This window comes from Tyto alba, unplaced genomic scaffold (assembly GCF_018691265.1).
Source record: "Tyto alba isolate M040663 unplaced genomic scaffold, T.alba_DEE_v4.0 Super-Scaffold_48, whole genome shotgun sequence".
NCBI classification, from domain to species: Eukaryota; Metazoa; Chordata; class Aves; order Strigiformes; family Tytonidae; genus Tyto; species Tyto alba.
Window position 1 is genome coordinate 24,254,573 of NW_024881324.1, and position 15,497 is coordinate 24,270,069.

Sequence of the window (15,497 nt, forward strand, 5' to 3'; positions counted from 1 at the left end):
CAAACAAACAAAACAAACTATTTAATAACAAGGAACACTTTATTATTTCATAACAAAGAACCCATAAAAGAATGCTGCAGCCATACAAACAGCAAATGAGTTAATGAATATAGCACAAAAAAGATTTTTGGGGGCCTCCCAAATCTGCATGAGAAGTTTGTTGAAAATCACTGCTACCACATAAAATCATCTACCAATTAATTTTAGACCATAAACTTTCCATTATGAAAACATCAGTAATAAACACTGTGAAAAAAATCCCAGCAGAGATGTAGTTAATCAGAATACCAGGAAGAGAAAAAAAAAAAATACCTGGAAGACTGGCACAACCCTTGCTGATAAAAAGGAAGGACCAGGAAGCAAACGACTCATGCAATGTGGCTTAAGCCATACGTATGCAAAGACTTAAAAATCTACAAGCAGAAAAATTAGTACTTTTTATCAGGAATATACATCACACAAACAGAACAGTAGCACTTATAGAAAGCTCTGGTCATAACAGGTACTTTGCCTTTTATGATTTAATTGGTTGTTTCTGTGGAAGATGCATGTTTTTGTAAACTTTGGCTAGTTGAACTACAAGAAACTATTTCACAGTTCCTGCTTCGCTACAGGTGCAGCATCAAGACCGGAAATTATGTTTTTCTTGTAAACTTACAAGTACTTAAAGAGCACCACCAAAAAGCTGACTGTAACAAGGTAATTCCTTTAAAAACTTTTCTAATGCCAATATACATTGATTGTCCATGCTAAATGTAGGTATATTAAAAAGAAACTTTGTGAAAGGCAAAGTTACTCACTCAGGCTTGTAGCGCTTCAGTCTCTCCGTGTCCAGTCTAGACTTTGATGCATTAGGAGAATCATGACCATTTGCCAAAACCACATGTGACATTAGCTATGGTTATTATTGGCAGCAACTCAACCAAACTTTATACCATCAACTTTTCTCAAAACTGTAAGTATTTAGCAAAGATCACCTGAAATTTACTCAACAAATGGAGTTTTAATACATATATTCTAATTCTAGCACTGAAAGAAAAGTGCAGCAACATGTTTCTGTAATAGAGATAACCGTTTAATAGGAAGCAACTGTTGACAGTGGTCCATTAGATGTTTACATCTAATTAACTACACACACCAGTCAACACTTTGCTCAAGTGCTCAATATTAATCAGAGCTGCTGGCTAATAAGGGTCTATATGCATACATATCCACATTTATATAAACATGTGGTGTTAAACATGATACTGTCAGTCTCCTTTAAGAGAAGATTTTAAGTTTGTCAGTTCACTCCATATTTTTTGCAGATGTTTTTCAATGAGTGTTTTTTATAATTTCTTTAAGGGGGTTTGAGTTTGTTTCTTAGGTGATAGTTGTTTGCTTAATTTTTTAAGACTGTTTGTTCCACCAAGATAATGTCGAAAAATTCTGTGGAAAATTTGCATGACAAGGTAAACAGAAAAAGGCTGATCTCCTGTCTTTCCTACAGGAAAAAAACAACACCTTAATCACAAACCACCCGTCACTCAACCTGAAATGACAGTTTTCTAATCTAATCTTTATTCCTTTATTCAGCAACGCAAAGTATTTGCTTTCCATAATGAAAGAGTCTGGAAATTTTAGTAGTCCATGAAGCATTTCCTGAAATCCCAAAACACCACAGATTTGTCAATTATGAGCTATCTGTCAGATCTAAAATATTCACTAACATGCTGGTTTGACAGTGTAGCAAAATCAGCAACGACATGTCTGAGAAGGCACTGAAGCAGTTGCTCTGTGAAGTCCTAAGAACACCTCATGATGCCATGGGACAGTGATGTTCTTAGACAACCTAGTGCTATTTTGCTGTAAGGACACAAACACAGGGCAAGGTCACTTTTCTGCTGAGGCTTCTGCATTCCCCCCACTCTATTTTAACCCAGGAACCATCCTGACTCCCCATGAGCCGAACAACACAAGTTATAAATAGTTTATCTTTAACATGCGCTAACTCTGGAACAAAATTAAGAAGAGTCACAAAACCACTTTCTCCTTTCCCAAGGCTTGTCTCCCTTAGAAGCCTCAGAAATTTCCCAAGCAGTCAGAAACAAATTCTTAAAGTTTTTAAGGTTTTAAAAATACTGCCTAAATCACCTCATTTTCATGAAGGTTTAACGGTAGGATGAGGGAAGCATCTAAGGCTGCTCAGCTTTGTTGAGACACTCCAACATACAGGTCATGAAGCTTTTCCTCTCCTCTTTATGCATCTAAGGGTGGTTAACTGACTCCAACCTGCATGCTTCGAGTGCAGCCCCTCTACCACTGAGCAGGTACCTGGACAGCACAGAGGGAACAAAGACCAGACCCTTTCAACCCAACCATAAGATGCTTCGTTAAAGGCTGCCAGCAAGACTTGTGGAATCAGTTGGTGGTATCTACGCTGGCCCTTTGGGGTGGGATCTCCATGTCGGGCACTTCCAAATCCATTTCCTCAGGAGCGGTGATATATCAATCACTGTACAAGCTTTTGACAAGCAAGCTGTACACAGCTTGTTAGACACAACCAGAAGAGGAAGGAAAGCTACTAGACAGCACCGATCTAATCGCTCAGCTGCACAAAAGGCAGCAGAGACAGAGCGAGCGGGAATATACCTGAAGCTGCTGCTGCTTCTAGAGGATGCTGGAAGTCGGCCAGGCAAAAGGCTTGGAGTGTCCACCCTGGTGGTCTTGCTCAAGATCTGAGTAGGAATCAACTATGAATATTAGCTCTCCTCTGCAATTGCCTAAAGAAGGTCAGGTTTCTAACACGCTCCTGTGCCAAAACATCTCTGATGAAAGCGGGGTTTTGAGGGGGGGGATTTATGTGGGGTTTTGTTTGTTTTGATTTGGGGGGGGGGGGGAAGAGAGAGAGGGGAGGGGAGGTTTTGTTTGTTTGTTTTGGGTTTATTTAGTTGGTTTGAGTTTTTCTGTTGTGAGTCTTGGATGGCAACCCTATACTTGGGAAGAAAAGCAAGGAGCCTTCTGGTCAGTCTTGATCATACTTAGTAAAAAAAATACTGAAGGAGACCCATCACTATATAAGAAAAGAGAAATTAAAGTGGTGTGTGCAAGCTGTGATCACAGTACAGATTTCTACATATATGAGAAGAGCCTAATATCCCATGACAGATTTAAATTTTCACCATTTTTCCTATGTGAAAGGCAGTAGCAAAGTTGCACTTTTAAATATGGAGATGATTCTTGGGGTTAGGGTATGTTTTTATATATGCAAACAATAGGTTTTGCACCTATGGGAAAAGATATACCTCATACTCTATTTTCACATCATGCATTTTTCTTTCCAGTCTCCTATTCTAGTAGGATTCAATTCCTGACTGCCTCCAGCTGGCCAAAAGAAGACAGGCAGATCACCTAATCATTTAACCACCAGAAAAATGACTCAGTGGAAAATGTTTGGTGGCTTTTTTCTGTTTAGAAATGTCTTGAGATCCATTGAATCACAGGTACCTGGGTTACCCTGTTCTGTGTCAAAGCAAGGACAGAAAAATGTCTTTTTCAACATGTGTATATATGTGAGGCATTGGCAAGAGGGAGATGCCTCAATTCTTCTCCCCTCCCCTTTTGAGCTCAATGCCTTGGCCACTGCCTGATCAAAAACATATGAAAGAAGCAATGCAACAACAAAAAATTCTCACATTCCAAGCATTAACATCACATATGCTGAGCACCAGACTCAATTATACTTTTAAAATGCATTACAGATGTAGCTCAAACCAAATGGGTGCAAGATGTACAGTCAGATATGAGTTTACAGACGAGCGTTAGGAAAGAGCTGGCAGAAGACAGGCAATGTTGTTTGCATTTTGCCAGCCCAAATCTTCCCTTCTTTTCCCTCCCCCTCCTCTCTTTCTCTTTAGGAGTTTTGGCAGCTGTGTCTCAATTTCTTCAAATTACTCTTTTAATTGGGCGTTTCTATGGAAACAGACTAGAAGACACAGTACCTCTCCATTAAGGAACTATAAAAACAAGAGGTGCACCATGAGAAAACAAAAAGGATGAAGAATAATAATACAATGAGAAAAGTTCTTACCTACAATGAGAAAAGTTCTTACCAACAATGAGAAACCGTACGGCCTTTAACAGTTTAACAGCACAGGGCAAAGCAGGACCATGCTGATGCTGCCAAGTTACCACCTAACCATGATTCTGAAGGGATGGCCTTTGACTGAAACGGCTAGTGTTGTGCTGTTTTTCACATGAAACCTCTGCAGAACCCAAGTACCTGTGCTGGTGGCCTTGTAAAGTCTGTGTCTGATCATATTCTCTCTAATACAAGATAAGATTCTCTTGTGACTCCTCTCTCTGCAAGTATTTGCTTGGACAGCCAGTGCATCTAGAATCCCCTCAGAAGGGAGATTTCCTGGCATGGTGTAGTGTTCAAAGCGGAGGAACAGAGAAGGCCAGTCTACCCAGACTGTACATCATTCCTTAGTAAGGTTGCATAAATTAGATCTTTGACTGGTATATGTTTTGTCTACTTAAGGGGTTTTGCAAATTGCTGGGAAAGCTTATTACATTCAAACTCCAGCAGTGAGCTGGTTGCCTACGCTCTAGTGGCAGCCACCGAGAAGCTGCAGCACGATGCTGAGAAAACACAAGGTGCTGATACCCCCAACAAGGGAGTACTGGAGCATGGATGCTTCACACAACGCCTGGAGTCTTGCAGGTGAAAATATTTAATTTGTCCAATCTGTTAAGGTGTTATCACTGTACAGAAGTTAGACTTAGTTTAGCTATGTCCAATCATTGATACTGAAAAAAAAAAATTAAAATCTATTAAATAGAAAAAAACTACATCCCAACAATGCCAGGTCATTGGGTCTTAGCACCCAGCCCACCACTTTAGTCCATGATGAATGAGGGATTCAGCAACAGAATTTCCATTGCTTCAGATTCTGAGTCTATTGTGAACCAATTAAAAGTAACTGCCTATTAGTGAAGGAATGTCACAGCAGCCTCAGCTGAAAAGAAAGTGCATTCAAGACTTAATTACATTAAATTACAACATTCCCTTACCACATAACCCATAACAGGAAGAGGGACCACATGGGAAAAAAATCAGTTCTGAATAATAAAGCAAAGTTAAAAACTAGGGGAGAGGGCGGCACAGGAAAGGAAGAGTACTTAATGCTTCATTACTCAAGTTGTCTATTTTACTGGATTTTTTACGGTGAGGCTAGGAGTGCTCAACAGTTTTGCCAACCTGAGCTTACTGCAAGACTGGAATCATAACAGCAGCACCAGGACTATAGCAACAGGCCTTTAGCATTTTCAAGCCCTGGTCACAGAACCTGGTAATGACTTCTGTTTATTTATTTTTTGAGCTAGTCTTCAGACATTCCTTTCTGCTTTTAGCGATATTAAAGACACTAACGCTTGGTAAAAATTTGTCCCAAACTCTGAAATGCAGTTCTCATTAATACATGTTTATCTCTTATAAATAAGTTTACTAACTTCTTCCCAGATTGTTAACAATCTTGTCCATAATGTACTGTAAAAAGAAGCGCTGCTGGAAATCCAGGGAATTTCTGCCTTTAAGCAGTGACAGGAGCTGCTGCTACCTGGGTTCTGCTCTTCGCTATGTTCAGGCAATGCAACTCTGTAACTGCACTAGAGTAATGAAGCTGAATTTGGGTTTGGGTTTTTTTTCATGGTTAATGAAGAAGAATTACAATTATATTACATGCAAGATAGTAATTTATGGTAAGATGAGTAATCTCTACACCATACCTTTTTAAAAAGGAACATATTAGTTTCCATCAATCAAGAGGATAAAGACAGAATTTATTAAATCCTTGACATTAAGGAGTGGTTCTTAGGAGAAATCAGTGATTCTTAATCTTGAAATATAAATCTGAAATCCACTGAGAGCTTTATGCTCTTGTAGCAGTGAGGAGTGAAACAATGAAGTATTTTTGTTCAAGACCATCTGTCAGGTTGATTTTTGGTTGAAAATCTTGTTAGAAAGCTACACTGAAGACTGCTGTACTTATCAGTCTAGTGATTTTTAAACAATATAGTAGTTAACCTAATCTGATCTCAGTGTTGCCAGGGTCTAAAAGCTCAAACTGAGGTCAAGGCAGACAACAATAGATCATGAAGGAAATAAAACATTAAATAAGGTGGCCAGCTGCCAACTGTTGCCTTGGCATCAGGGCCTTATTCTTCACCCTCATCCTACGTCACCTTTCCCAACTCATTCTGTTAAAGAGGACGGTGAAATTTGACACATGATCAGAGTTGATAAACCACCTCAGAATTACAATGCTTTCAGGACATGTTTTCCTCTAAACTATAACTGATATCTCCTCCCACCCCAACAAATTTTCTCCACCACATTCAGAAATAGTGTCACAGGTATTTGGTAGTTTTAATATAAACCTCCTAGTAGATGACCACCAGGTTGTCTGCCTGAAGTGACAGTTAATCCTGTCTGCCTAAAAACCACAAAAGACTAGCAATTGCCCTGGCAGCAGAAAGCAGTATCCTCTAGATGTATCTGGCTAGTGGAAAATTCACATGAAAGTAATATTGCTAAATGCTTACATTAACTTGGTAGCAAATCCCTTACTCCCAGCTTTCGTATTTCTTCTGCTGCCCTGGGAACACAGGGAAGACCAAAAAAAAAAAAAAAAAAAAATTTAAAACATCAACATTTAGAGCACATATGAGCACAAAACCACACATAAACAAAGGTATTTATAAGAACATTGTAGTCTGCTACCTCAGCCTTACAGCCACTCTTGATTTGGGAGGGGCTTACTCATATGGCCTTTTGGTGAAGAAATGCAGAAAGTGGTTTGAGGGAACAAAAATAATTTAAATTAGACCTGCATGCTCACTTCACGTTATGAAAAATCTTCACCAAATTTCAAGGAAGAGATGGCTTTCAAAATTAGGAAAGGCTTCTTTTATTTGCCAGCTAAATACATTATGTCTGACCAGAAAAGAGTTCATCTTTTATGACAGTGCTACAAAGAGCCCTTATTTTCATCAGTTTCTTGATCACTCATCCTAACTTCCCCAGTGTACTTAGAATTCAAGTTCTTAACATCTGGAGTTCTTGTCTTCATACTGTAAGCGGTTTTGTAAGAAAAAAAACCTGAAAACAAAACCCCAAATAAGACACGTAATTAATAATTTTTAAACGCTATTATAATTTTCCTTTAATTCTGAGAATACTCTCCTTACATGCTCAGGAAAAAAGAAAAAAAAAAAAACGTTTCTGTAGGACAGGTTTCCTAGTTCTCATTAACATCTGGAAAACCGCCTGGAATTTCAATAGAATTAAGAAAAACATTCATTTCTTTTCAACAGATATGAAAAATGCATGATACTTGCAGAAGAGTAGACTGATGTGGACCGATTCCTTACCTGAAATTATTTTTAGCAGCCTGTAAACTTGCTTCTGAGCAAGGCAACACAAGTTCATGGAGCTTTGTGTAGCCTCACACAAATGAGGGAAATAACAGGAATTTCTACTGCTCAGTGCACACATAAATTGAAGCATTCCAGGGCTCTCACTCAGGCAGTGGGCCAAAATCATACCTAGATACAACCTGGAGTAGGCTACTGACTTACTAAGAAGTCAGCTGGGTTCAATGTCTAGAAAAATTAGTGCATGTTCCAGATAATTCCGGCTATTTCCGATGTAGAAAACAGTTCCCATATAACCTAAGTCCCATTTACACACAACAGGAGTAATTTTTGCTGCCACTGTGTTGGACAGCTGTTGTACGTCATTGCCATTTTCCATCTCAACCTTAGACAGAAAACAGAAATCTTTTTGGTGCACACTCTGCTACAATTATTTTTAAAAGGAGAGAAAAGGAAATTACCTACTTAAAAAATTAATTCTTCATATTACTCCACAGCTCACTGGAACAAAGAAGAGGAAATTGAAGAATCATGTTCCTTCCAACATCAACGCAATATGCTACAGTTCATAATATCTTATTCCCTCCATGTGCACCTTCTGCTGTATCTGCCCAAAACACTGAGTAAAATCGGACAGTTTTCAATTCCAACATTTTGAAGGAGAGATATGTAATCGCATACCAAGTGACCCTATTTCCCTGCTTGCATGATCTACAGTTGTGCACTTCACATTTTCTAGTGACACCTCTGCACATTTCCCTGCTTCCTTTGAAAAAATTAACAGGTAGCAAGCAACAGAGAGGAAAAAAGTTCGGTTTGCCCAGGTAGCTGCTTATTGAGCCAACAATGAGCAACTCTTTGGATAATGCTAGCTCTGAAGTAGGATTTGAGACTACTTGGCACATCCTCACAATCTTCCCATACAAGTCATTAATTCTGGTCTCTTCCTTAATACACAGCTAATATTCTTACACATCTTGCAAGAGGTAAATGAGATGTTTTTATCAACTATTTAATAAACAAGTTAATAGGGAAATAAAATCAATACATGCAGATTTTAAACACTAAACTTTACACCTTTCTAAGTGCTAGAAGTCATTTGCTTACAACTCTAGTACACTGAGATGTATTACATTTATACAACAGAATTAAAGTTTACTGAAGGAGTGCTACATATTGTGCTTATTGTTTCTAAAATGCATTGCTGACATACTCCATGCATTCCAAGCCCTATACAATTGTCATTCAGAGCAGTGACGTAACCCAGCCTAAGAAAAATCAGGACAATTCAGGCTTTCTAAAATACCACAGCTATTGCTGAGGCAAGGCACATGAAGAGAACTTAATACCATGTATTACCAACTCAAATTGCATTTCAGATATCTACCATTGCATTTCTCTTACAGCAACTGATGTAATTATACTGCCATCTAAAATTTAAGTAATCTTTTTTTATCACATGGAATTCTGGCTGAGGTGGTATGAAAAAATCTCACTGCAATGGTCCCATAGGTATATCATGTCTGGAAGTGCTGTGGACATATCAAACCAAAACTGAGAACAGCTTGCACAGAACCGTTTCTGTCAGCATGAGTGCAGGCATATCCCCACTGAGAAACGGCTACCTACCCACCACATACCCTACACTCCTCAAATTACTGTCTTGAACCACACACCTAGACAACCTTGAACACATGCAAGAAAAATCTACCCACTGTTCTACTCAGCATTTAGTATTTCCCTTTGGATAAAAGAAAACTTTGCTCTCCGTAACAGATTAGCTTTCACAGTTTGATAGTCTCAGAGAAGATTATTAAAAATCCAAGATATTGGTGGAGAAAAAAAGCCATTATTGGGTACCTGCATCTGCAGGACCTCCGTCAATTTCCTTGCTTTACATTTTTTTCCTTGCATTTCTGCCAATTTTACCCCTTTTCTGGCCAGCCTATGACAGTTTAAGCATCCCATACACTTATCCTATTCTATTAAGCTAAAAAGACGAGTTTGATCATCACAGTGGGGAGAACAGAGAACAAAACAAAAAACCCTGTACATAAGCAGGCTGAGGAAAATTTGTCACTTAAAAATTAACTCTCAGTTCCAGATACATTTAGACTGTTGGTGGCAAAACTTGCTCACAAGAGTGGGTAAACAGTTGGGTGATAATTCCGTCTGAAGTCATGACCAGTGGTGCTGGTGATGCTACAAAGTTTACTCAGCATGGGGTACAAATACTAATATACTTTAAAAAAGGAAAACAAAGCAAATTACCTGGAGATAACGCACCATAGCCTTAGGTAGGCCACAAACAATCGCTGAACTTATCTATTTTAGCTCAAATCACAGCAAAATTGTCCAGATTTCACTAGGATTTTTACAGGTAGGATTGTTCATATAGGCAAAATTGGCACTGAGGTCTAAGCCTGGAGAGGGCTAAACCAGCAGCAGCTCTAGGGCAAAAGTTGTGAGAACAGTTGCAGCTTCATTTCTGTCCAAAGCTAAATGTCAAGTTTCAAGCTTGTATAAATAATTCATGGAAATGGGCGGAGAGATTTTCTGTTAGAGAGTTTTACAGAGAACAAGAGTAGCCTGCTTAAAACAATTACATTTTAAAAGCTTGCTTGCTTCCCCCCCCCACCCCACCCTTTTTTTTTCAGAACAGTGCTATTTCAACCCTCTAAGCAACTTTGAACAACTCAGCCTGGTATCTTAGGCAACAAGTTGTTGCCTAACGTTTGAAAGAACTGTATGCAAGGGGGTGGTCTGTGTTTTTTCCAAGAGAAAGAAAAATGACCGGGCAGGGTGGGGAAGAACAGTTTCCTTCATTTCCCCCAAAGGCAGCGAAGAGTGAAGAACAACCTCAAGCACATGGTGCCCTGTCAAATTCAATTTCATACCTTCCTAGCAAGCTACATGGAAATGTCACAGTTCATCTGATGGAAGAGTAAGTATGAACCAGCACCTGCCACAGTTAAAGTGATTCCTCTAAGCCTTCCATACACAGGAAATATCTTTTGTTCACTCCTTATAAACACTTATTGTTGCACTGTCACTAAAAATGTGATAATATTTTGGCAACCAGCTGGCTCCGACTGATGGCATCACGCAGTTTAACCACTCCATTTATATGTACCTTATGCTTGACCTGTACTTACGTGGAGCATATCAATTCCTCGTCCTAAACCAGACAAATAATTTAAGATTAAAACTCTCAAGGGTCGATACTGAGATCAATACTGTTCAACATCTTCAGTAAGGGCTTGGGCAATGGGAGTGAGTGCACTATCAACAAGTCAATGGACAGTACCGGTTCAGGGAGAGTAGTCAACGTGCTGGGGGTAGGACTGGTATGTAAAAGGGGTCTTGACAGGTTGAAAAAAATGGGCCAATGTAAATCCAATCAAGTGGAAACACCAGGTCCTGCCCGAGGGATGATATTACACATGGCCAGGGCAGCAGCTTTGCAGAAGACCTAGGCAGCCCAGTGCACAACCGGTTCCACACCAGTCAGAGGAGCACCCTTGCAGCAAAGGTGGTTACCCACAGATCACGCTGTATGAGCCACTGTAGAGTGGGCACAGTGGGGAAAACCACTTTTCCCCTCTGCCCAGCTCTTGTCAGAATCAGTGGGAGGGCTGGGCCCACTTTGGGGCTCCCTATAACAAGGACATGACCAAGGTGCAGTGAGCACCCACGAAGTCCCCCAGATGAGCTGGTGGATGGAGCACAGGACCTGCAAGAGGTGGCTGACACAGGTGGCAGATGCAGATGGATTATTTTCAAAGGTCCACAGTGACGGGAAGAGATGTGATGGGCACAAGTAGCAAAACATTAAATTTCAAATAGAAAAATATTTTTCTTTTTTTTTTTTTTTCGCCATGAGGGTGGTCAGACATTGGACTGGCTATGAAATCTTTATCTTTGAAGCAAGCTGGTCGAGTTGAACCTGCTTTGAGCAGGATGGAGGACTGCATAATCTGCAGATCACTTGCAACTTAAATTATTGCTTGTTTTTTGCTAAAATGGTGCTTTCTGTCAAAAAAAGGACACAAATATATTTTTCCCTTCCTCCCCCCAAAAAAACACCAATCATATAATCACTTCCTTTAAAAATCTGAACAACCTGGTCCTCTGAAACATGCCTTTCACTTGGCTTTCACTTCAGAAGACACTGGAATAACTACCTTTACATTAGAGTAGCTTTGACAGGATGGATAAAAATGGAAAGGTATAAATCCACAAACAGTATATCAGAAAACCATTGATTACATTTTAAAATTAGAAGATAATAGCTAATCTGATCATAAGAATAATTTATAAAGAAATGCAAAGGATGCCACTTTGACATCTGAATTACCATTTAGAAGCAATGCATTTGAGTACTTGTTCTAATAAACAACAGATACAGGCAGAAAATAAAAAGGATGTTATTTACTCACACTCAGATCACAGAGTCACAGGATGATTAATGTTAGAAGGGACTTCTAGAGATCGTCTAGTCCAAGCTCAAAACATGGCTTTTCAAAAAATTATCTTTAATATGATTAACATAATCGTTTTAGCAGTACCCTAATGGTTAAGAGTTAGAGTGGTAAAATTATAAGCCTGACAACACAATATCCAAAAAATTATAAGAAAAAAGCATTCTTAGTTTGGCAAATATAAAACTGAAAAACAAAGACTTTTTGACATTAACTCTAATGAAAGTTAAATACCGCTCTTTAAAGACAAGCAACAGACCCAGCTGAGTCAAAGTAGTTAAAATCTGCCATATCTTTATTCTTATGATATAGACTATTCTGTCACAAGTTTATTGAAACAACCTGAAAGGTCAGGACTAGGCTTGAACTACAATGCTGAAGACTCAAAACTTGCAGCTGGGAATGCAATAAATCCAGAATGAACTTCACAACATCAGTTAGTCCTTTTTTTTTTTTTTCCTGATTAACTCAGTATCATTGAGAATAAGCATTTGTTGAGCTCAAAGTGTGTTGTTTGAAACATCTGAGGTCCCCAAATTTCTGCCAAATCTATGGTAGGACTCTGCTGAAAATCCCAGTGAATCTACACCAGGTCCCAAAGCTTTCTGGCAGTACAGGTCCCTAGGAAAGTGAGACTCCATCTACACTAGAGCCAGCAAGTTCCTACAGCCACCCAACAAAAAGTGACATGGCATGGGTTGACATGGAAGGCGATTACTCAGTTTGAAAAAGTACAAACAAGGACACAATGAAAGAATGTTTTAAAGACAGCTAACAGAGCAGAGAAGGCCTGGCTCAGATTCAGAAGTGCTTGAACTCAGGAAGTTATCCCACATGAGGAATGCCCTGGAGAGAAGGACGTCTATAGGAAGGGACCACTGATTTCCTTGAAAGATGGCATCTAGGCATCTGCTTGGAATACAGAAGGGAGCTGTTAGGGAATATGAAAACACCAAAGGAATCACTGGTCAAGAAGAGCAGGGGTAAGGCAGGAACTGCCAAAAAATCAAGTTTAATTAGACCCTGAAAAATTAAAACATCTAGAGTAAGAAGTTCTTCAGCTATATAAAAAGAAAATCAAAGGTAAGTAGTAGAGATACTATCTGGAAAGAACTGCAGGTGAAGATTGTTTAGGAGCAGCCTGTAAGATATAACAGTAAAAGAAGAGCTGTTTTAACTAAAGGGTGTTGCTTAAGAACAAATGGGCTTTTTGGCCCTCAACAATTTTAGGCTCTGAATGAAAGAAATATTCTGGATCCTCAGAGAAATGAAGCTTTGAAATAAACTCCCACAAAACTAGAGGGGAGGGGACAAAGTGCTTTCAAGAAAGGCTCAACAAGTTAATGAAGGAATTGCATGAGGCAGTTGCTTCAACAGTAGAACAGTTGGTCCTGGTGCCCTAAGACATCCCTTCAAATTCTTTGTTATCCTCTAGAAAAAGCCAGTAAAATCGTTTCCCACCTTTATTACAATAGTCGCCATGACATTCACACACTGTAGTGATTTGCAAACCTTTGTTAACCTTACAAGTGTTATTTCATCACTATGTGCAAAACCAAAATCCAGCTGAAGAAATAATGAGTGTTAGTGCTAAAGAACAAAAGCCTTGAAGCATTCTTCTACGTAGCCTTTTCTCCTCCACATACAGTCAATCCACCTCCAAAAAATTGATTGATCCATATGAGAATAAATCAAGGTTGCCAAAATCCCAAATTACTCTACAAGTGAAGAGACACTGAAAAGCATTTCCTCCATCCTTAATGACATTGGTCCCAATTTTGAGACATGCTCAGGACACAGTTTGTTAACATGCCTATGTTAACTCACTTTTACAGAAAAATGGCTAGAAACACTTCCATGAAAGTACTTTGGTGAGATGTGCTTCTCTTGAAATTAGTGTTTTTCAGAAGACTGGTATAATGGACAATCATTTGCACAATTTTAGCAAGAAGTCAGCAAAACAGTTGAAGATTTTTAGAAATAAATATCACTTTTTTTTTTCATTGTGAAATGAATGCTTTCTCTTGCATCAAGTATTAGGAAAACAGTATTAAAAGTCAGAACAGAAATAAAGTTTCAACTGACAGGAAACAACTGAAAATTCTGACAATCAAATGAAAAATTTTTCATGTTTGGAGTATTCTTACACTGTAAACTATCTTTACAGCAAATTTGGACCTCTGTCTCACTCTTATCTATATACCCAGACTATATAAACCCCAACATTTTTCTGAACTTGTACTATCCCTCATCCCTTTATAAAAAGTTAAGACAGACATTTGCTTTTGTAAAAGTTTACTAGATGTATTAGAATGTGAATACAAATTGAACAGAGAATACTTCTCCCCTCACAGCAAAGAAACTTGACTCTCTCAGTCAATTAAATACAGACTTAAATTAGTCAACTGAATACAGAATTTAGAAGAAAAGCAGAAACGGAGTAAGTCTTCAGGAATGTACTACTTTTTCTATTGAAGCAGAAGTGGTACAAGGCATATGTAGCTATGATGCAAGTTCAAGAGGCAGGAAGAACTGCGTTTAGGGATTTGCAGCATTTCTGTAAAGGGCTTCTTTTCAGCCGTTGGATGTCAAGTGAAAAACAGAACAATGTAACTGAAGCCTGCATAAATTATATACTCTTCTAAACTGCAACTAAGTTGTTCACTGCTACCAGTTTAATAGTCCCTGCTTGGTTTCATCTTCAGCTTTCTGTGGCTTACATTCCTTGCCGGGATACGTCAATCTGTATAAACCACAGCAAAAATTGTTAAAACTGCAGCGTCTAGGCAGCTGCACATACCCAGCCAACAGCAATCAAAAGGATTAAAAAATAATTAAGTCTTCTCTTGATTGTATGCTTTAAAAAAAAAAAAAAAAAAAAAAAAACCAAAAAAAAACAGCAACAGACTTTACACAGCCTGTAGAGGAGTCAAATTAAGTAAATCACTCATCTCTGCTGGAAATATTAAGTCCTACTTTGGGCACACAAGAACCATGGTGAAAATTGGCATCTGCCTTGGAGTCTCAGTTGACAGAGCAGATGGGGAAGAGGCAGGAAATTTGGGGCATCGGCTTGCTTGGAGGGCTGCCAGGTGCCACAGCAGGATGGGGGATGACACCTCCCAAGAGCATGGAGTTGATGCACGGGCAGCTGGGGAGGGAGGCTGTGAGGAAGGAGATCCTGAGCAGCCAAATATCTATTGTTTCCAGGACCTTGTGCTGAATTTATAATGCAAGGATACCAACAGAAGAGAAGGGTGAATGCTGCCCATTTCTAGTGCTGCTGGAACAAAGCCACAGGGGAGCGTTGAGAGAGGTCTTGGCAGGAGCTGCGGCGAGCCTGGATGCCTTTGCAGGGAAGAAGCCCCCACGCAAGCAAGCCGTGGGGCTAGACCTAGAAGGGGTGAACAAAGCTGACAAAGCCAAGCACCGACTATAAGCAGCTGAGTGATTGCTGAGGAAATTCATGTCGCCTGAAAGGCTGTAAGAAGAGCTCTGCCAGATATTTAACACCTACTTAGCAGTTAGGAAACCACCAGCAAATTCAATAGTTGTTTTGAAAGTTCTTCAAAAGATAGTTTCTTGCATCACACAAAGCAT

General features: G+C 39.2%; 1 protein-coding gene across 3 annotated transcripts in view; it reads right to left on the reverse strand.

Moving 5' to 3' along the window:
- The window catches only part of FBXL7 (F-box and leucine rich repeat protein 7), a 193,625-nt gene that overhangs the window by 81,889 nt on the left and 96,239 nt on the right, over positions 1-15,497 (reverse strand). The window contains exon 2 of one of the 3 annotated variants that reach the window (XM_032991999.2): positions 6,586-6,638. The exons of the other annotated variants lie outside the window; for them this stretch is intronic. The gene's annotated coding sequence lies outside the window, so the exon portion shown is untranslated. The remainder of the gene's footprint in view (positions 1-6,585; positions 6,639-15,497) is intronic. 3 annotated transcript variants of the gene reach the window in all.